At 43.1% G+C, this 22522-nt stretch overlaps 1 long non-coding RNA gene across 2 annotated transcripts in view; it reads left to right on the top strand.

The window, feature by feature from the left end:
* The first annotated feature begins 978 nt into the window (after positions 1–978).
* Positions 979–22522, top strand: part of LOC130282384 (uncharacterized) — a 38664-nt gene continuing 17120 nt past the window's right edge. The window contains exons 1-4 of one of the 2 annotated variants that reach the window (XR_008846368.1): positions 979–1010; positions 3079–3126; positions 7723–8001; positions 9550–9661. This is a non-coding gene — a long non-coding RNA (uncharacterized LOC130282384). The remainder of the gene's footprint in view (positions 1011–3078; positions 3127–7722; positions 8002–9549; positions 9662–22522) is intronic. The other variant, XR_008846369.1, reaches the window with a different exon arrangement.

Here is a 22522-nt window from a genome sequence, read left to right on the forward strand (position 1 = left end):
GAGGATCCACATCCTGTTCCAGACCGCCCGCATCCAGGTGCGTGACACCTTCCTTGGTAACATAGGCCTTGACAACAAGGATTTAAAGCAACAGAGGCATAAAAATACAGTGCATTAACTGATACATAACTTTATAGAATACACAGTGTCCTTAGGAGGGATATGAGCCCAAGAGAACACTGAAATGGAAGCCACCAGATAGGACGGGCAGGTGTACAGAATAACAACTCCTGTACTGGCCCACCACACATGAATGCACCGCATAGGGTAACCTATGTAGTGAATAAGCTCTGTGATCTCATTAAGGCTATAAGGTTGCAGCATGTGGAGAGCACATATCCGAAACATCCCATTCTTCGCCAATACTTTAAACCTATTGGTAACCTATTGGAGAGATGTGATCTATTGGGATGATCGAAAGAGTGGTGTCTTCTCATGCATGTTTTAAAGAAATATGTCTTGACAGGCCATGATGCATAATGTTCCTCCTAATATGCGGTGTTAGTTTAGTCGCTGATGAAGTTATGTGGTGTAGTAATATAGGAAGACTGGCAAGTCATGTGGTGTTTAATAGGAAATATTTCTCCAGTATGTGTACTGGAGAAGGTAGTACTTTTATTTTGTATTGATGTACAACAGAGGCATCTTGGTCTCTTGCACTTGAACTCCCTTCACTTGAGAAATGGAGCTCTGGACAGGAAGAGTTCTGGTCTGTTTCCTTATGCGACTAGGCGCAATAATATTTCGCAAAGATGGGGCTCTGCGAAATGTTAAACCTGGTTTCTTAGGTAGCAGTTCTTTTAAGTAGGGGTCAGATTTTAAAATGCCCCAATGTTTGTTCAAAATCTTCCTAATGGCCCGATGGCCACCTGAATATGTTATGATGAAGTTAGTGTTGTACTTCTGAGTAGATCCTGTTCTAATCTAATCTTTTTTTAAAGATTTTTTGTTTGTTTTCACTCTGTTTGTTTTTCTCCAGATCGCTTGATGAAGATGGACAATCTCCCTGGGTGAGTAACTTAGTTTTTAGGAAAGTGTCTTCAATTAATTTCTTCGGATAGCCTTATTCAGCAAACCTAGCTTTCAGGATCCCAGCTTTTTCTAAAAAGGTGGACTCCTGGGTACAGTTTTTTCTATCCCTTTGGATTTGCCCAAATGGCATATTTTCCTTCCATTTTTTATAGTGGCCACTTAGAAAGGGGACATATTTATTAGAGTCAACAGGTTTAAAAAAGTTGACATAATTATTGATCCATCTTGATGGGAAATTTGTAGGTCTAAAAATTTGATGGTCTTTGTAGAATAGTTGAGGGTCAGCGAGATCCCCTAATCATTTTTATATTGCTCCTCGAAATAACCCATAAAAAGGTTTGCATACGAGGGGGCTACCTGTGTCCCCATAATGGTCCCTCTTATTTGATGAAAGATCTGCCCATTGTATGTGAAGAAGTTGTTTTCTAAAATCAGGCAAAGACATTTTATTATAAAATCAGCTTGTTCTGCAGGAACTAACGGATCTTGTTGTAAAAAGAGTTGTGTTCTGTTAATGCCCAAGTTATGTTTAATGTTCGTATATAAAGCCGTCACGTCCATGGTGATAGCACCATGCCCTCCTCCCATTCCACGTCTTTAGGTAGGGAGATGAGTTAGTTCGATTTTTATAAATAACTCAGTAATTCCTGGACATAATTTTGTAATATCATGTCAAGGTATTGGGAGATATTACACGTAGCACTATTTATCCCCGATATAATCAGTCATTCGGGGGAGGGGGCATTTTTCATTTTTGTGGCCCTTAAGCAGATGATAGTAAAATAGAGTAGTGGGATTAGAGATACATAAAATCTCTTTTCTTTTTTTTTAAATGAGATTATTTGCCAAACCTTCATTTAGAAGTGAAAGAATGCTCTGCTGTAGTTGTGGAAAAGGGTCATGGGTGATCTGTCTGTAATATTGATCATCTCCTAGAATTTTACAAGCCTCCCCATCGTAATCTTGATAATCCTGGATGACGATTCCACCCCCCTTGTTGGCGGGGTGGATAACAATATTGCTTTAATCCATTGAGGGCAAGTCTTTCGCTCCTTGAGAGATGTCCCCCTTTAAGGATGTAGGGAAGTTTTTCGGGAGATTTTCAACTCTTCTGCCACAATGTCATGAAAAGCTCTTATACAGTGTCCCTGAATATTTATGGGGTAAAACTTTGATTTTGGTTTCACATTTGGATGTATACCTCGTAGTGGGACTTTTTCTTGTGATACTTTACCAATTGAATTAGAGCTAGGTAGTAAAAAGTGTTGTTGAAGTGTTAAAGTCTAGTGAAATGGTGGAGATCAAGAAATAAATCGAACCCTTTGGGGTTATAATATGGGCATATGTCAAACCTTTCTGTGATAAAGAGAGCTCCCCCGCATTTAAAATATGCTGAGACTATTAAAGATTGTTATGGTGGATTCTGCTATTTTAGGTAAAGGGGGATTTGTTAATATTTCTTAATTTGTTTTTCGGTGTTTTCTGTGTAAACCAGACCTTCTTCCTCTTCTAGTTTTCTTCATGATTTCCTGTGGAGGAAGTAGTCTGTGATGGTTTTGAGTTTGACAGGTGACGATGGACGCACCTCTAAAAAAGAAGGAAGAGAGGACGAAGGGAGGGGAGAAGTGATCGGTGATGCTGGAGTGATAATATCCTCCTAGGGGTAGATAGGGGACCGTGTTGGTCCTGAGATGAGTTGTGTGGGTTCTGATGTATTAACAGAAATTATGCCTGTGTCTCCTCGCACGTCATCATTATTATTGTCCTGATGTATTATTGCTGTAGTAGTAATTATATGGGAGTGTACTGGTAGCAGTGGTTGTAAAAACGGTACTGAGGCAGTAACCCCTGCTTGAGTGTTATCCACTACCGTGCGTGGCAAATCCAGTATAGGTGGAGGGCTGGTGTTATGGTCATGGATTGTCAGCAAAGAATTATCCACTGTCACATCAAGTTTTTTAGAAGGTGAGGGAGAAAGGTATAAAGTAGTGGGGGGTTAAATCTTCGACATCAAACAAGATGTTCTTTTTTTCATTTTTCATTTAGGCGGTTGAATGTATTCCTGAGGTCACCTAAAGAATCAACAATATTCAAGTAAGTGTCTTTAGGTGTTTGAGGTAATTGTTCACAGATGGCTGATGGAATCTTGGAATGGTTCGAGAGGGTTCGCTTCTCGTCTTTAGGAGGCAATGTCTTCTTAAGACCGGAAGTCTAATTACGCCAAACTGTGCTATTATGATTTAGTTTGTTCTGATTATACTAATTAGTATCATAATTATTATTGCCACGTCGGTGGAAAGGTTTGTTGGTGTGAGTAATGGTGGATGCCCCACGGTACTGTGAATTCCAGGCGTATGGATGAAAAATACACCTGGGACAGTAGGTTCGCTGACACCCACGTTGTTTCTGTCGCCATTTTTGTGCCAACATCGATAAATGCCTTTTAGTCTGTCATTACTGTCCCTTTTCAATTTCTGTGCCTTTTTTATGATAATTTATGATGCCTTTTAAAATGTTTGTTATCAATGCAGAGATTTTATTATTCAGCAATTTAAAGTCTGAATATGCTGTGAATGGTTCAAAGTCATGGAAACATTTATTAAGCAGTAGATCCCACTCCTTAACATATGTCTCATGATTGTGAAAAGTGTTAGACCCCTCGGGGTTTAAAAAAAATCTACGTCAACACTGTGTCTTAATTCCTCTAACAACAGATTTTCAAGATCATTCCATAGCATAGTCATTTTACCCTTATCATACTCCCCAAGCGGTTCATCAACATTCTGAGGAGAGTCCATATACAGTTGACAATCAGTATGTTCAACAATGAGTTTGTTGTGATCAGTAGATCTTCTAGTATAATAATCAATGATGCCCAGGCACAGTGCAGCAGTCGTCTGATTCTGTCCAAACGGACTCCCCGTCACCTATTGCTAGGAGCGGTTAAAACGTAGGTTCCAGTATCAATATGCAAAAAAAGGAAGCAGACAAAAGTGAAGCAATGCGCCGTTATTCCCAATAGTCCTAAGTAGTGTTGCTCGCGAATATTCGCAATGCAAATTTTATTCGCGAATATCGCATATTCGCAAATTCGTTTTTTTTTTTTTTTTTTATAGTAAACATCACAGTGATCATCCCTCTCTGCTTCCAGCTTGTGTGATGTAAAGAAGGCTCTAATACTACTGTGTGAGACTGGCGTGCGAATTTTCGCATATGCGAAAATTTGCATATACAAATTTTCGCATATGCAAATTTTCGCTTATGCTAATTTAGGTCTATGCTAATTTTCGCATACGCACATTTTTCGCATATGCGAACATAAAATGTGAATATTACGAATATGCGAATTTAGCGAATATATATGACGAATATTCGTCCATATATTCGCTAAATATCGCGAATTCGAATATGGCCCATGCCGCTCAACACTAGTCCTAAGTAGGAGTAATAAAGGTGTGCTCACATTGTGGTGTTGCCCTTAGAGCATAGCACCTTATGTAGCTTGTATGAGTCCCACTGTCAGTGGTAATTAGGTCGGGGTGCTGCCTCCATCCGTCCCGTCACTGGAATCTTATCCTGATGGTTCTGTACAGCTGTTTAGAGACCTCTCAATGTAGATGCAAAAAGAATGGTGTTGTGGAGCTCACCCGTGAAGTCAGTAATATCGGACAGACCGAAGCAAACAATAAAAGTAATAAACAAATAAGTAATTTAATAAAAGATATGAGCGCTACAGGACTACGCGTTTCTTCCTCAGGTCCAATAATTGGCTTGACGACATAGCATGTCATTTATACAGAAAAAACCCGCAAAACTAGCAGGTTTAAAAAGTAATATATACAGTGAAACATGGACTGTTTGAGAAAATACAATTAAGCAGAATGCATAACAGACATAATTGTCATAGTCCAGTTAAAAAGTTCTATCACAAAAGCAGAATTATAATAGCAATGTAATGAAATACCCATTGGTCTGTGTGAAAGCTGTTTAAAAAAAAAAAGGAATGTAACAGCCGCTGCGTGATGTTCAATGTGAGCACGGCACTTGTTACACAGAGGACATCTCGGCAGAGATTGTATGGGGGACCGTAAGCTGTCGGAGTCCCACCCCTTGAAACGCATAGTCCTGTAGCACTCATAGCTTTTATTAAATTACTTCTTTATTACTTTTATTGTTCACTTCGGTCTGTCCAATATTACTGACTACACGGGTGAGCGCCGCAACACCATCCTTTTTTCACCTACGTTGAGAGGTCTCTACACAAGCCAATCATCCTTGCTGTCTGTATCAATGCCTCACAGAGGCAGGGTAATTAAACTGTATTTCTAGTTTATTTCTAATTTTTTGCCCATGATTGCAGTTTTTTCTGCATTTCTATATTTGTTCCTACCTCCAGTGACCTTTTTCCTGTTCCCTAACTTTGCTACTGCCTGCTGACTTCACTAATCTATGATTTGACCCTTGCCTGTTCTGAATTTGTTTTGTCTTTGAATTTGTACTTAGCTGTCCTCTTGATTCTGACTGGTTTCTGTTAACTCTTTGTCTGCTGATTTGGTACTGTTTTTGCCTGTGTGTTATTTACCTAAACTGTCTAGCTCTTCTTGACACCCCTGTACTTAGACCACCATGGGGACTATTAACCAATATAGGGTGGATCATCCAAGTAGGTAGGAACAGTGGTTGCATAGAAACATATCAACATAGAATGTGTCAGTAGATAAAAATTATTTGACCGATCTAGTCTGCTCAATATTATGAATACTATCAAAAATTCCTGGGACTATCTTATATGAAGTTTAGCCTTATGCCTATCCAATGCAAGTTTAACCCCTTCCCTCTTTGCTGATTTTTCATTTTTTCACTTTTGTTTTTTCTATCTAAAAATCATAACACTTTAAATTTTCCACCTAAAAATCTATATGAGGGCTTGTTCTTTGTGCCAACAATTTTAATTGTAATACCATTAACCCCTTAAGGACCCCGCGTCATATCACGGCGGGCCCGGCTTCATAGTGAAGCCGGGACCCGCCTCTAATAGCGCGCAGCGCCGATCGCGGCGCCGCGCGCTATTAACCCTTTAGCCGCGCACTCAGAGCTGAGCCGCGCGGCTAAAAGCGAAAGTGAAAGTTGCCGGCTAGCTCAGTGGGGCTGTTCGGGATAGCCGCGGCTAATCGCGGCATCCCGAACAGCTGACAGGACAGCGGGAGGGCCCCTATCTGCCTCCTCGCTGTACGATCGCCGAATGACTGCTCAGTGCCTGAGATCAAGGCATGAGCAGTCATGCGGCAGAATCGTTGATCACTGGTTTCTTATGAGAAACCAGTGATCAATGATGAAGATCAGTGTGTGCAGTGTTATAGGTCCCTATGGGACCTATAACACTGCAAAAAAAAGTGGGAAAAAAAGTGAATAAAGATCATTTAACTCCTCCCCTATTAAAAGTTTGAATTACCCCCTTTTCCAATAAAAAAAAAAACACAGTGTAAATAAAAATAAAAATAAACATATATGGTATCACCGCATGCGGAAATGTCCGAATTATAAAAATATATCATTAATTAAACCGCTCGGTCAATGGCGTGCGCGCAAAAAAATTCCAAAGTCCAAAATAGTGCATTTTTGGTCACTTTTTATATCATTTAACTCCTATCAATGCAAAAATGGTACCGTTAAAAACTTCAGATCACGGCGCAAAAAATGAGCCCTCATACCGCCCCATACACGGAAAAATAAAAAAGTTATAGGGGTCAGAAGATGACAATTTTAAACGTATTAATTTTCCTGCATGTAGTTATGATTTTTTCCAGAAGTCCGACAAAATCAAACCTATATAAGTATGGTATCATTTTAATTGTATGGACCTACAGAATAAAGATAAGGTGTAATTTTTACCGAAAAATGTACTACGTAGAAACGGAAGCCCCCAAAAGTTACAAAACTGCGTTTTTTTTTCAATTTTGTCGCACAATGATTTTTTTTTCCGTTTCACCGTAGATTTTTCAGCAAAATGACTGACGTCATTACAAATTAGAATTGGTGGCGCAAAAAATAAGCCATCATATGGATTTTTTGGTGCAAAATTGAAAGAGTTATGATTTTTTAAAGGCAAGGAGCAAAAAACGAAAATGCAAAAACGGAAAAAACCCCGGTCCTTAAGGGGTTAATAATGTCACTACAAAATCTACGGCGGAACCAGAAAAAAATTATTTGTGGGGCAATTAAAAAAAAAAAAGTGCCGTTTTGTAATTTTTATCAGCTACCGTTTCTATCTAGTGCATTTTTCGGTTAAAATTGCACCTTATATTTATTTTGTAGGTCCATACGGTCACAAGGATACCCAATTTATATAGGTTTGATTTTATTTTACTACCAAAATTTATACATTGAAAAATGTCCTCTTCTGACCCCTATAACTTTTTTATTTTTATGTATAAGGGGCGGTATGGGAACCATGATCTGCGCCGTGATCTGAAGTTTTTATCGTACCATTTTGTTTTTTATCAGCTTTTTGATCACTTTTTTAATTCATTTTTTATGGTATAAAAAGTGACCAAAAATACACTATTTTGGAATATTTGGAGTTTTTTTTACGTGTACGCCATTGACCATGCTGTTAAATGAATTATATATTTTTATAGTTCAGACATTTACGCATGCGGCGATACCACATTTTTTTTTGTATTTACACAGGACCTGCCAACTCAGCTATCTGTGTAAACCAATTTGCCTCTGTATGAATTATACTCTGGTGAATGAAAAAGTTTTTCACAGTAAACTGCCTGCAAAAATTTCTTCAACATCCCGGTTAAGCGCCTATCCCGCAAGTCAGAATATTGGGATCACCCCTGCCAGGGATTCCCGCAACCTTCCTCCAGCTACGTTTCTGATGATCGGCGGCTCCTGGATCGTGCCGCAAACTACATTAAGCGCTACTCAGAGTTGTGCCTGCCATTAGCACAACGTAACAAGGTAAGCGGTATTTCTGCCTTTTTTCACACACCTATATCATCAAAATTTACTACACTATCCGAGAGCCGTTTGCTCTGTCTCCTTTTTCACCCCCCTAAACCCTGGGCAAGGAGTTATACTTACCTATTTCCAGTCTTTCCCGCTGAAATCAAGCCCCCTTAGCGTGATTGATAGTCTGCGTCACTGCTCTGCTCCCTAGACAGAGTAGAGAGATGATGCAGGCAGTGCCCTCCGAGAAGACCAGGACTAGATAAGTATAGCTCACCACCCAGGGGACTACTTAGAGGGATGGCGGAGAGACTTTTTAACCTTATATCCTCACCATCCCTACAGACAGAAACGTCCCCCCAGGATGTAGAGGGTGACAATTCTTCTATATAACACGTTGTCATGTATTATATACTGTATAGTAAAATCCCATGATTGGTTCCCTTCCAATATATTCTCATCTTTTATCGTGTTGATTTCCTTTATGTATTTAAGCGTTTGTTATCATATTCCCTCTGTCTTGTCTTTCTTACAAGCTATATATGTTAAGGTATTTTAACCTCTCCTGGTAAGTTTTATCCTGCAATCTATGGACTAGTTTCGTAGCTCTTCTCTGAACTTTCTCCAATGTATCTAAATTCTTCTGGAGATATGGTCTCCAGTACTGTGCACAGTGCTCTAAGTGAGGTCACACCAGTACTCTGTACGGTGGCATGAGCACTTCCCTCTCTACTGCTAATACCTCTCCCTATACAATCAAGCATTCTGCTAGCATTTCCTGCCGCTCTTTGACAATGTCTGTCTACCTTTATAGATCTACTAAAAAACAAGAAAGTATGGCTTTGTGCATTGTTAAAGGGGTTATCCACCATAAGGTGATTTTAGTACGTACCTGCCAGACATTAATGGACATGCTTAGGAAGTATCTGTGCTTGTCTTCAGGCTAAATGGCTACGTTGTGAGATTACTATAACATTGTGTCTAGATTTTTGTGAACTGGTATTTCCTGTTTGAGTTTTCTTTTTTGCCTACAAATCCCATAATTCCATTTTCCTCCCTCCCACACATCAGCCACCCCACCCATTGAAACATAAATGAGCTGCATCCATTCAAAAGAACTGTGGTTTTCAATCAGGGTACCTACAGCTGTTGCATTAGTCGCAGATTGATCTCTCTCCCACCAAGCGATCCCTCTACCCATTGAAGCAGACAGGCTCCCTGTCATCAGCTGACTAGTGAGTCAGGTCTCGGCCGCATTGCAACCTTGGAAAAATCTGAGACAACAGTCATTTTGTATGCTGTTAAAAATAAATATTGGGGTGAAAATCACAGAAGAATTGTGAGAAAACCATTACACACAGGTACAGACACTATATTATGAACTACAATAACTTTACAGCCTCTGTAGCATAGTCAAATAAAAAAAAAGTTCCTTGAATACCCCTTTAAATGGTAACAATTTGTCATATTATTTTAAGACATAATAGATGACCACCAGCATCTACTTTCTGCCATTTGCCATATTTTTTTTCCTTTAAAGGCTTACTATTTTTCTTAAAGGTGCCCATTATTAACACTGGAGCCATCCCCTAGCATCTACTGTGTCTCCTGTACCAGCACTACCCTATGAGAAAAGGATGTTTCTGGATTTCTGGAAGATTATAAATCTCTTGTGAGTTTTTTCTATTACTAGAAGTGCTTGTAACCCTTGGCTGGCACAATTATTGGTCTGACCAGGCAGTTATTCAAAAAGGGACAAATGTGATCTGGGAAACAAATAGTTTAGTACACAAATGTGAAGTAGTGACAAAGAACTTTCAGATAACCCAGGTGCTAGCAATGGCTAAATATGTGTGAACTCCAAATATAAATAGCAAGCACCAAGAAGAAAAATGGATAATTAATAAAAATTATGTATGCTTTATAAGTGACTCCATTTTTCTTCTTGGTGCTTTCTGTCTGACCAGGCAGCAATATTGGACCATGTACGGTCATCTTTATTTTTACCTATTTTATTATTGTCTCTGTGCCCTCAGCTAAGCTTGAATGTAAACATCATAGCCATATAATTTATTGTCCCCTAAAGGCAGCTGTTGACATATTACATGCTTTTAGATTGATCTCCTATTTAAAAGCCTTTTTAATATTATTACATTTGTTTACTGCATAGACAACTCTCTCTTATCCCTCCACATGCCTACATGCTCCGCTTGGCTGACCTTTCGTGTGCTCTCAATGAAGGTGGAGTAAGCCCCTGCCAGACACCTCTTGTGGTGGCTTCTCTCCCTGAGAGCAAAAGGATTGAGCAGTTGAATTTCAACTTTCCTGAAGCTTCTCTTCCCCTACATTGTCTTTTCAGAGAGAGTCAGGAGCCGCCCATACACATACGTTAAGACACTTGCTTAGTCTTACTAAAGAGCTGACTTTTTTCTTAAGTTAACGGGGGCCTTTATTAAAAAAATTCTACTTCACCAACTTTTTTTCTTTTCTTATAATATACAGTATCTTACATAAGTACAGTATCTTACATAAGTAAGTACACTCCTCATATTTTTGTAAATATTTTATCATATCTTTACGTCATAACACTGAAGAAATGACACTCTGTGGTGAGTACACAGCCTTTATAACATTGTCTAATGTTGCTGTCCCTTCAAAATAACAACACACAGCTAATAATGTCTAAACCTTGGCCACAAAAGTGTGTACACCCCTAAATGGAAATGTCCAAATTGGGCCCAATTAGCCATTTTTCTTTTAGGTTTTAGATGTGAATAGGGAGCTGGTCCTAAATTTGGTGTTGTTGCTCTCGTACTCTCTAATTCTGGTCACCAGAAGTATAACATAGCACCTAATGGCAACGAACTCTCTGGGGATCTGATTAAAAAAAAATAAAGAATTATTGCTCTATATAAAGTTGGCCTAGGCTAAAAGAAGATTGCATAGACCCTGAAACTGAACTGCAGCATGGGGAGCAAGACCATACAGTGGTTTTACAGAACAGGTTCCACTCAGAACAGGCCTCTCTGTGGTCAAAGAAGTTTTGTGCACATGCTCAGTGTCATATTCAGAGGTTTTCTTTGGTAAATTGACGTATAAGTGCTGCCAGTATTGTTGCAGAGGTTAAAAAGAGTAAGACACGCAATGCATCAAATTGGTCTGCATGGCTGTTGTCCCTGAAGGAAACCTCTTCTAAAGATAATGCACAAGAAATCCTGCAGACAACAAACAGGCTAAGGACATAGATTACTGGAACCATGTCCTGTGGTCCAATAAGACCAAAATAAACTTATTTGGTTCACATGGTGTCAAGTGTATGTGTCGGCAACCAGGTGAGAAGTACAAAGATAAGTGTGTCTTGCCTACAGTCAAGCATAGTGGTGGGAGCGTCATGATCTGGGCCAAACTAAGTCCTGCTGGCACTGGGGAGCTAAAGTTAATTGAGGGAGCCATGAATGCCAACATGTACTGTGACATACTAAAGCAGAGCATGATCCCCATCCTTCAGAGACTGGGCAAAGGGCAATATTCCAACATGATACCTATCCTAAATAGGAAGAATACCAAGAGAAACATTTGCAAAAGTGAAAGAAAGGAAAGAAAAAAAACGCATAAATCATGTTATGACACGCTCAAGAATGATACAGCAGACAAGCAAAAAGTATTGGAAGCTATTAGCTTCAGACCCGAAATATGGGGTGTTATGTAAGGATTCACCTATGTTCGCATTCAAGAACGGTAAAACTATCAGAGAACATCTTATTAGAAGTGATGTGGCAATTAGGGATGAGAGAATTGAATCTGCCAAATCCGAATTCGTTACAAATTTCAGGAAAAATTCGATTCGCAGAAAATGCGCATATCGCCGTGATTCGATCACACAAATCACTTCATTAAACTCCATTTAGTGCGGTCCGGGCTCCAGGTTATCTAAAATGGCGGCTCCACATGTGAGGACATGGGGCAAGGAATCCTGGGAAGGCGGGAACAAGAGTGGGCGGGATGACCCTGATTCACATGCAGCATGCAGCCTATCAGTAGCCAGCCACCCCTGTGATTTCACAGCCCTATATAATCGGCAGCCATCTTGCAGCCAGTCAGAGAGAGAGGGACAGACAGCAGTGTGTCTTCACAGAAAAGCATATTTACAGCAGCGATTCACCTCCCAGTCACATCAGCGTTCTATTGCAGAGAGGGACAGAGAGCGGTGTGTTGCACAGAAAAACTTTTTTACAGCAGGGAGTGAGATTGAGAGAGTGCAATTTTGGGTGTAGTACACAGCGACTGTGTGCTGCAGCACTGGTGTGTACAACAACTGAAAAGCTAATAGTAGCCATCCAGTTAGGGTGAGCAGAGCACTAAAAGCATATTGTCCTCTATTAAGTGTAACCTGTGCGTACACCTAAGTGGTGTATCATTTTGTTCCTGTTAAAGTCTTAAGGGTCTAGATACTGTGAAAGGCTAGCCAAAAGTACACACCTGCTGGTGTTGTAGACAATATACTGTTTTAAGCGTACTGGAGCACACTGTTCTCCCCTCATAAGTGTATACCACATACGTACATCTAAGTGGTGTACTATTTTGTTCCTGTTAAAGTTTTAAGGGCCTAGATACTGTGAAAGGCCAGGCAAAAGTACACACCTATTGGTGTTGTAGACAAATAATGTTTTAAGCCTAGTGGAGCGTATTGTACTCCCCTCATATACGCACTAAGTATGTCAGGCAAAGAAGTGCCAGGACGTGCACAGAGGAGTGGCAGAGGCCTAAATTCATCAGGCAGAGGTCACAGCAGACTAGGCCTGAGCTCCCGGTATCAGCTAGTGTTCGTGTCTCGACCAGCAACCCATCTGTCATCATCGATTGGTTAACACGATTATCCACTTCATCACAAGTGACATCTGACACCCCCAGTCAACAGTCGGTGGGTTCCTCAGACACAACCCTCAGTTGGCATGACCGGGAGCAGTCCCTGTCCTTCAATTGCCTCTGTCCTATGCTGTTCCCTCCCCCACAGAAGTATCTTATGCTGTGGGTTCAGCTCCACTATTTAGTTAAGACGATCTACTAGAGGACATTCAGCAGCTACTGCTTAGCCAAGAAGGGAAGGAGACATCCGCCGCATCCTCCGCTAGGCAGGAAAGTAGTGATGAGGAGAGTGGCGGAGGAGGTGGTGTTGCGAGCGTTCAGGCTACTGAAGCAGACACTGTTGAGGAACCTGAGGAGGACATCAGTGACGTGCAGACACAACTCGATGATGATGAAGCCGATCGCACTTGGGAGCCGGATGCAGAAGGTGCTTCATCATTATCAGGAGAAGAGGGTTGCAGGTTGCCCATGAGGAAGCAGCTGAGCCAGCAAGGTGGTAGCATGGTTGGCAGTCAGCATGGTGGCAGAAGTGAGAAGTCTGGAGCCAAACTTGCCCGTGGTAGACAACCTGCTTTGCGGCAGCCTACCTTCCCGGGAGGTAGTGGAACAGGGGTTCCTGGAGTCGGCGGCAGTAACAGTCAATCAGTGCAGACTGTTGGGAGGAAAATCAGCTACTCGGCAGTGTGGCAGTTCTTCATCAATCATCCGGAGGATGTTAACCTGGCCACATGCAAGATGTGTCGGCAGAAGGTGAAGCGTGGCCAGGGTCCCAATGTTGGCACCACGGCCCTTTGTCAACATATGCAGCGTCACCATAAAGCGGCCTGGGAGAACTGTTGCTCCCATGTGGTGGTCCAGCCTGCTGCATTACCCAGTGGCACGCCACTCCCTGTTTCAGCCAGCCAAAGCTCCACCATCTCAGCCAAAGGGAGTTGTGTGTCATACCCATCTTCTGTCGCTCCAGATGCTCATGCTCCTCCTACTTCGAATCAGTCATTTCGCCAGCAATCGATCGGAGAAGCCATGTCCAAGAGACAACAATTTGTGCCCACTCATCCAACAGTGCAGAAGCTGAATGTGCTCCTGTCCAAGTTGCTGGTGCTGCAGTCCCTCCTTTTTCAAATGGTGGACTCTGCACCTTTCAGAGAACTGATGGCTTGTGCCGAGCCGAGGTGGAGAGTGCCAAGCAGTCATTTCTTTACGAAGAAGGAAGTACCAGCCCTGCACAATTTTGTGGAACAGAAGGTGGGCCAGTCCTTGAACCTGTAGGTTTGTACCAAAGTGCACGGTAGCACCAATGTGTGGAGCTATAACTATGGTCAGGGACAATACATGTCCTTTACGGTCCACTGGGTGAATGTGGTTCTTGCACAGCCACAACAGCAATTTGGACAGGTCCCGTCTGTTACACTATGCGCTCTGGCCTCACATGCTGGCCGTGAACGCATAGTCCCCTTACCTTCTGCTGCCGACAGGACTGGGACTCGCATCGCGGGACGCACCCGCATGTGATCCCCAGTCCGTCACTCTCCGGGTGTTTCTCCTGCCTTTGCCTCCACCTCTCTTGCTCAGACGCGCGTGTCTCTGTCCCTTAGGGCGTTCACGCGCTGGAGCTTTAAGATTTAAAGGGCCAGTACACTCATTAGTGTAATCACCTGTGGCTTGTTTTTCAAATCCTCCACCCTCCTCAGTTCTCTGCCGGATCTTTGTTGCCTTGTGCCCTAGAGAAAGCGTTCCTTTGTATTGCCTTGCCGTGTACCAGATCTCCTGCTCTTGTGACTTTACCTTGCTCCTTTGCCGCCTGCCTACTGAACTCCTGCCACGTCCCGACTATGCTATTGTGCCGCCTGCCCTGACCTACTGCTATACTGACTATGAGTTGCCTCATCCCTACTGTGCCTCGCATCTCAGCCGCCTGTGTGGTCGAGCCGTGCCAGGGGTAGCGACCTGGGTGTCACCTGCAAGCCCATCCTGCTTTGTGGCGGGCTCTGGTGAAGACCAGCGGCACCTTAGACTCCGCTCCCTGGTACGGTCCGAGTCATCTGCCATACAGGTCCAGTGGATCCACATACACCGGAGTTCCTGTCTTCAGAAATGTGAGTGTTACAGCATCGCTTCCGCCTCCACGCTCTCGGCCGTTGGTCCTTTGACAGTGTGCGACTCCTCCTCCTCATCCTCCACTATGTCCTCAGCCTCCACTGCGCGGACAAGTCTCAGTGCCCCTCCAGCATACCATGTGTGCAGGGCACGGTGGTGTCACGCTGTTCTTCACATGGTTTGACTTGGCGAACAGAGTCACACAGGGGAGGAACTGCTAAAAGTAATTCATCAAGAAATTGAATCATGGCTTACTCCACGAAAACTGGAAATGGGAACCATGGTGACCGACAACGGGAAAAACATCTTGTCTGCGCTGTGACAAGGAAGCCTGAGACATGCGCCCTGCATGGCCCACATGTTCAATCTGGTTGTCAAGCGGTTCCTGCAAGACATCCTAACAATGGGAAGGAAACTTTGCATGCACTTCAGCCACTCGTACACCGCAAAGCACACCCTCCTTGAGCTGCAGGGTCAGAACGGTATGACCCAACATAGTCTGATTTGCAAAAAAAATAGAGAAAATGGGCCGCACATCCACCATTTGTATTTGATCTACCTGCTTCCCAGCATAATTTTTAAAAACTAACAGGTTGTTAGTATACACTGTAAGCCACTGGGTCGCTCCCCCTGTGAGCATGGTGTTGCGGTGATTGTGGCAGCTGCCCGGCACTACGCCAATGTTGGGTTAGGGACCCACTCTAAATAGATGGCCTTGACGTGGCTTGTACTTTTTGATCAAAATGTATACCCTCTTAAGGACGCAGGGCGTATGGATACGCCCTGCATTCCGAGTCCTTAAGGACGCAGGGCGTATCCATACGCCCGTGGGAATTCCGGTCCCCACCGCTAGCCGGTTGGGGACCGGAGCCGGATGCCTGCTGAAATCGTTCAGCAGGCATCCCGGCATATCGCCCAGGGGGGTCATTATGCCCCCCCATGTCGGCGATCGCCGCAGATCGCTGGACAATTCAGTCCAGCGATCTGCGGCGATTCCGGGTGAATCGGGTCTCCAGTGACCCGGAATTACTGGCTGATCGGGCCCCGAACAGCCAGAGCCTGCAGGGGTGAGGTGGCACTGGTGCCACCTCACGATCGCCCTGATTCGTCGGCCGGATTACCGGCCGACCAATCAGGGCGCCTGCTGCGGGTGTCACTCCCGCACCCGCTCTGCCCCTCTTCCAGAGGACGTGAGCGGGTGCGGGAAGACGACCCCGGGTGCTGGGGACCCCGATCCCCGGCGTCCCTGTTGGGATCGGGGCCCCAGGAGCGACGGCCGCGGCGAGGGACTTTCCTGCGACGGAGCAGCAGCAGGAGGTGAGTGACAGCCTCCTGCTGTTGCTTAGCAACAGCTCCCAGCATGCAAAAAGGGCATGCTGGGAGCTGTAGTTATGCAACAGCAGGAGGCAGACCACCACAACTCCCAGCATTCCCTTATGGGCATGCTGGGACTTATGGTTTTGCAACAGCTGGAGGCACATTTTTCTATGGAAAAGTGTACCTTCAGCTGTTGTATAACTACAACTCCCAGCTTGCACAAACAGCTAAAGTGCATGCTGGGAGTTGTAGTGGTGCATCTGCTGGTTGCATAACTACAACTCCCAGCATGCCCATTGGCTGTCGGTGACTGCTGAGAGTTGTAGTTTTGCAACAGCTGAGGGCACACTGGTTGTGAAACTCAGTTTTTTTTACCTAACTCAGTGTTTCACGACCAGTGTGCCTCCAGCTGTTGCAAACTACAACTCCCAGCAGTCACCTTACACCATGCACCGTACATGCTGGGAGTTGTAGTTTTGCAACAGCTGGAGGCACACTGGTTTTGAAACACTGAGTAAGGTCACAAACTCAGTGATACATAACCAGTGTGCCTACAGCTGTTGCAAAACTAAAACTCTCAGCATGTACAGTCTGTCAGCTCATGCTGGGAGTTGTAGTTTTGCAACAGCTGGATGCCCCTCCCCCCCCATGTGAATGTACGGGGTACACTCACATGGGCGGAGGTTTACAGTAAGTATCGGGCTGCAAGTTTGAGCTGCGGCAAATTTTCTGCAACAGCTCAAACTGCCAGCGAGAAACTACTGTGAACCCCCGCCCGTGCGACTGTACCCTAAAAACACTACACTACACTACCACAAAAAATAAAATAAAAAGTAAAAAACACTACATATACACTTACCCCTACACAGCCCCCCTCCCCAATAAAAATGAAAAACATCTGGTACGCCACGGTTTCCAAAACGGAGCCTCCAGCTGTTGCAAAACAACTACTCCCAGTATTGCCAGATAGCCACAGAGTGTCTAGGCATGCTGGGAGTTTTACAACAGCTGGAGGCACCCTGTTTGGGAATCACTGGCATAGAATTCCCCTATGTCCACCCCTATGCAATCCCTAATTTAGGCCTCAAATGCGCATGGCGCTCTCACTTTGGAGCCCTGTCATATTTCAAGTCAACAGTTTAGGGTCACATATGGGGTATCGCCGTACTCGGGAGAAATTGTGTTACAAATTTTGGGGGGTATTGTCTGCTTTTACCCTTTTTAAAAATGTAAAATTTTTGGGGAAAGAAGCATTTTAGGTAAAAAAAAATATTTCTTTTTTTACATATGCAATAGTCGTGAAACGCCTGTGGGGTATTAAGGTTCACTTAACCCCTTGTTACGTTCCCCGAGGGGTCTAGTTTCCAAAATGGTATGCCATGTGGTTTTTTTTTTGCTGTCCTGGCACCATAGGGGCTTCCTAAATGCGGAATGCCCCCAGAGCAAAATTTGCTTTCAAAAAGCCAAATGTGACTCCTTCTCTTCTGAGACCTGTAGTGCGCCAGAAGAGCACTTTTCACCCCCATATGGGGTGTTTTCTGAATCGGGAGAAATTGGGCTTCAAATTTTGGGGGGTATTTTCTGCTATTACCCTTATTAAAAATGTAAAACTTTTGGGAAACCAAGCATTTTAGGTAAATATTATATATTTTTTTTTTTACATATGCAAAAGTCGTGAATCACCTGTGGGGTATTAAGGTTCACTTTACCCCTTGTTATGTTCCCCGAGGGGTCTAGTTTCCAAAATGGTATGCCATGTGGTTTTTTTTGCTGTTCTGGCACCATAGGGGCTTCCTAAAGGTGACATGCCCCCCAAAAACCATTTAACGCTCCTTCCCTTCTGAGCCCTCTACTGCGCCCGCCGAACAATTAACATAGACATATGAGGTATGTGCTTACTCAAGAGAAATTGGGTTTTAAATACAAGTAAAAATTTTCTCCTTTTTACCCCTTGCAAAAATTCAAAAATTGGGTCTACAAGAACATGCAAGTGTAAAAAATGAAGATTGTGAATTTTCTCCTTCACTTTGCTGCTATTCCTGTGAAACCCCTAAAGGGTTAAAACGCTTACTGAATGTCATTTTGAATACTTTGGGGGGCGCAGTTTTTAAAATGGGGTAATTTATGGGGTATTTCTAATATGAAGACCCTTCAAATCCACTTCAAACCTGAACTGGTCCCTGAAAAAAAGCGAGTTCCAAGATTTTGTGAAAAATTGGAAAATTGCTGCTGAACTCTGAAGCCCTCTGGTGTCTTCCAAAAGTAAAAACTCATCAATTTAATGATGCATACATAAAGTAGACATATTGTATATGTGAATAAAAAAAAAAAATTTGGAATATCCATTTTCCTTACAAGCAGAGAGCTTCAAAGTTAGAAAAATGCCAAATGTTCAAATTTTTCATCAAATTTGGGGATTTTTCACCAAGAAAGGATGCAAGTTACCACAAAATGTTACCACTATGTTAAAGTAGAATATGTCACGAAAAAAACAATCTTGGAATCAGAATGCTAACTAAAAGCATTCCAGAGTTATTAATGCTTAAAGTGACAGTGGTCAGATTTGCAATAAATGGCCGAGTCCTTAAGGTGAAAAAGGGCTCAGTCCTTAAGGGGATACTAACAACCTGTTAGTGTTTGAATTTATGCTGAAAAGCAAGTAAATCAAAATACAAATTGTGGATGTGCGGCTGTGTTTCTTTTTCTCAATTTTTGTTTTACAATTGTAGTCCGTCCCCTCTTTCATAGCCAGCACTCTGCTCCACCCATTCGTCCCAGGTGTTTTTAATTAGCAGGAGACTGCATAAGGGTTTCCTACTAGCATTCTCTCAGCCCTCTGGCAGGGAGCACTTGGCAGGTATTCACATTGGTGTGGTTGCACTGTGGCGGTCATGTGGGGGCTGAACTGGGGGAGGAGAGGGAGGGGCACAGTGGAGCACAGTTTAGGTTTCACAAGATGGGCGGTTTTCTAGTCATCTGACAGGAGAGGAGGAGCAAGAGCAGCTAGAGGAGCTAGAGGGTTATGAGGAAGGCGACAGGACCCAGACACACCGTGGCAGTATGGAGTGGAGATGGAGGCAGGGAGTCCCTCCGAGTCACTTGCACAAATGGCACGATGCATGCTCGCTTACGTAGTGGCCGCTGAATTGTCACCATTCGGCAGGGGGATGACTTCTGACTCTCCACCTTATTGAACCCTCGCTACCGACACAAAATGGTGGCATTTTTACACCCACTGAGAGGGAGAACAAATTGACCTACTACAGAGACATCCTACAAAGCTAGTTGGCCGATGCCTATCTGCACCATCATCCATCCTCTCGCAGGTCTGACTCAGGAGGGCCCTCTGTGCTCACCTTCCACTGCCATGGCTGCTGGGAAGGGGTGGGGTGGCAAGAGCAGTACCAGCTCCATCAGCAGCAGCCTGAGTCTACAATCGCTGATGAGTAGCTTTCTTCACCCTCATAGTGAAGCAACTCATCAGCAGCAGGTAGACTTGAAACAGGACCTGAACCAGCAGATGGTGGCATTCCTTGACATGCCCATGCCAACACACTTTGAAGACTTTTGGGCAGCCAAACTTGATTTGTGCCCGCATTTAGCAGAGTTTGCCCTGGAAAAGCGGTCCTGCCCAGCCAGTAGTGTGCTGTCAGAGCGGTTGTTTAGTGCAGCGGGGTACATAGTAACCCCGAGGAGTACTTGCTTGTCCACAAAAATTTTGGAGAGACTGATCTTTTTGAAGATGAATCAGGCATGAATCAGAGAGGATTTCCACCCAACAATGCCTGATGCATCAGAGTAGATTGACCATGATGCCTCATCAACACTTTACAAACATGGATAGTGCTAAACAAATTTAAGGCGCTGCTCCTCAATTACAGATATTCCTCCGCATCAGACCACAAGTAAGTACTGAGGATATGCATTAGCTAAAACTTATCTTTTAATAATATTCTTAGGATAAAAATAAAATATATGTACCCATAAAAAAGAGCAAAAAGCACCATGTGCCACCTAAACCACCAAGTATTGATGTGATGCAAAGACCTCTAGAAGGTGGAAGGGAGCAACATATGGTCCATTGTAACCAGTGGGGGTAAAAACTTCCCCTGTAAGGCCTAAATCTCGCATTATTAATTCCCTTCTTTTCAAGTGTTACTCGCCCTAAAAAAAAGCAGCCCCACACAGGAACCTCTCGCTATTTCCCCCTACAAAAACTAGAGAGAGTTTCCTGTGTGGGGCTGCCCTTTTTAGGGTTATTAAAACTTGCCAAGAAGGGAATTAGTAATGCGAGAGTAGGGCCTTACAGGGGAAGTTTTTACCCCCACCCGCTACAATGGACAATACGTTGTTCCCTTTCACCTTTTCGAGGAAAGTGTTACTCGTCTTAAAAAGTGGGCGGCCCCACACAGGAACCAGTCCCTATTTCCACCTAAAGACTCTGGGAAATGGCAGTGTTTGTAGGTGGAAATAGGGAGAGGTTCCTGTGTGGCCCCGTTGTTCCACCTTTTAGAGGTCTTTGCATCACATCAATACTTGGTGGTGTACATGGCCCATGGTGTTTTTTTGCACACCTTTCCTTTTGTTTGATTTTAAAAAAAAATTGGGGTCCATACATTTTATCATAAGCATATTATTAAAAGTTAAGTTTTACGCAAGTTTTCCTCAATACTTACGTGTACACACTAACATTTTTACAAAAGAGACCATTTTCTTCTGCCTAACTGCCTCAGCTACTATTCTGATCCTGCCACCCGTCTGATGCCACACATTTGAAGCCAAGTTCTCCTTTTTTCGCCCACCTTCGTCACAGGTTACTGGTATTACCATCCACTTCACCTCACCGGGTCACTTTCAGGACTCCTGATGTTGTTGCTGCCACCTCCAGGCTGTCTCATTCTGCCACCATATGTTTTCCTTGAACTGCTGCCAACTCCAGGCTGTTAATAAGCCACTATATGATCTCCTCATGCTGTCGCCAACTCCAAGCTGTATAATTCAGCCACTATGTGGTCTCCTCATGCTGCCACCACCTCCACACTGGGTCTTTTAGCCACTATATGGTCTCCTCATACTGCCGCCAACTCCAGGCTGTGTCATTCAGCCACTATATGGTCTCCTCATGCTGCCACTTCCTCCACGCTTTGTCATTCAGCCACTTTATGGTCTCCTCATGCTGCCGCCATCTCCACGCTGTGTCATTCAGCCACTACATGGTCTCCTCATACTGCAGCCAACTCCAGGCTGTGTCATTCAGGCACTCTATGGTCTCCTCATGCTGCTGCCACCTCCAGGCTCTCCCTATGGGGGCTATAACCTTGCAAAAAAAGTGAAAATAAAAATTATAAAGATCATTTAAAATCAATTCCTAATAAAAGTTTGATCACCCCCCTTTTCCCATAAAAAAAGTGTAAATAAAAATAAACATTTGTGGTATCACCGCATGCGGAAATGTCAGATTGCTAAAAATATATAGTTAATTAAACCACACGGCCAATGGTGTATGTGCAAAAAAATTCCAAAGTCCAAAATAGCATATTTTTGGTCACTTCTTATATCATGAAAAAATTTATAAAAAGCAATCAAAAAGTCTGATCAATAAAAAAATGGTACCACTAAAAATTTCAGATCACGGTGCAAAAAAATGAGCCCTCATACCACCCAGTAAGCAGAAAAAAAAAGTTATAGGGGTCAGAATATGACCATTTTAAACTTATACATTTTCCTGCATGTAGTTATGATTTTTTCCAGAAGTATGACAAAATCAAACCTATATAAGTAGGGTATCATTTTATCGTATGTATCTACAGAATAAAGAGAAAGTGTCATTTTTACCCAAAAATTTTTTTTGCGTAGAAACGGAAGCCCCCAAAATTTACAAAATTGTTTCTTCAATTTTGTCGCACAATTATTTTTTTTCTGTTTCGTCGTAAATTTTTGGTAAAATTACTGATGTCATTACAAAGGAGAATTGGTGGCGCAAAAAATAAGCCATCATATGGATTTTTAAAGAATTATATATGGGGAAAAAATGAAAGTGCCCAAACGGAAAACCCCCTGGTCCTTAAGGGGTTAAACATTTTTAGCAGCAAGAATAAGTGGGACTTTCCCTGTTTATCTTGTTCTCAGTGCAGTGGAATTATTAAAGGGAAATATATACATCATCCCACAAGAGGTACCAAAATGAAAGCAAAAGTTTTTTTTCACATGCCTTAGTACCAATGTTTTTTTTTAATCTTCTGAGATGTCCATA

The sequence above is a fragment of the Hyla sarda genome, chromosome 7 (assembly GCF_029499605.1).
Source record: "Hyla sarda isolate aHylSar1 chromosome 7, aHylSar1.hap1, whole genome shotgun sequence".
Taxonomy (NCBI): Eukaryota; Metazoa; Chordata; class Amphibia; order Anura; family Hylidae; genus Hyla; species Hyla sarda.